Source organism: Dermacentor albipictus, chromosome 3 (genome assembly GCF_038994185.2).
Source record: "Dermacentor albipictus isolate Rhodes 1998 colony chromosome 3, USDA_Dalb.pri_finalv2, whole genome shotgun sequence".
Classification (NCBI taxonomy): domain Eukaryota; kingdom Metazoa; phylum Arthropoda; class Arachnida; order Ixodida; family Ixodidae; genus Dermacentor; species Dermacentor albipictus.
The window spans coordinates 105,830,330-105,831,060 of record NC_091823.1 but is presented as its reverse complement, the minus strand read 5'-3'; the positions used below and the strand labels follow the sequence as shown (position 1 = coordinate 105,831,060).

Below are 731 nucleotides of genomic sequence, written 5' to 3'. Positions count from 1 at the left end.
TTATTCCATAACGAGGGTCTCGAATCCGGCAATATTGATGCCTTCAGGTAGCATATGTGGGTTTATTGACCAGTTGCCTTCACCCGAAAAGATCACGTTCTCGTGACGCCTGCGGCAAAAAAAGACGTTCCACATCCGCCGCCAAGGTCTGTGAGTGGGGGCGCTGGCTAACACTCCCAGGGTTCTACTAGTACACATAAATACCCAAGAAAGTGGATGGGGAAACGCCGCCGCGGTAGCTCAATTGGTAGAGCATCGCACGCGAAATGCGAAGGTTGTGGGTTCGGTTCCCACCTGCGGCAAGTTGTTTTTTCCTCCACTTCAATTTCCATTAATTTACTATACTTTATTTCATTTATTAAGCACATGCAATTTCCCCTATGTTGTACTTGGTGTCAGTGTTTGTCGGCTTCTCATTACATTACTATATATATATATATATATATATATATATATATATATATATATATATAATGAAAGAGCGCAGATTAAACTCTAAAGACGAAAACCATGAATAATGCCTGAGATCCGTCATCCAATGAAAACAAGCGATAAACTTTACCAAACATGCCTACATACTCGTTTACCGGAGGACTGGAGGAGTGTTAGCGCAACAAACTTACAAAACGCTTGCTATCCGTGAGAACTCAGTATCAAACCACATTTATAGAAGTTCCTGGCAATCGTTCTGACGCACTGTCGTCTGGATTGAACACACTCCTTCATCGTGG

General features: G+C 42.5%; 1 non-coding gene across 1 annotated transcript; it reads left to right on the top strand.

Moving 5' to 3' along the window:
* The first annotated feature begins 229 nt into the window (after positions 1-229).
* On the top strand, positions 230-302 carry TRNAS-CGA (transfer RNA serine (anticodon CGA)). Its single transcript has one exon. It is a non-coding gene; the product is annotated as a tRNA-Ser (tRNA).
* Positions 303-731: the final 429 nt, after the last annotated feature.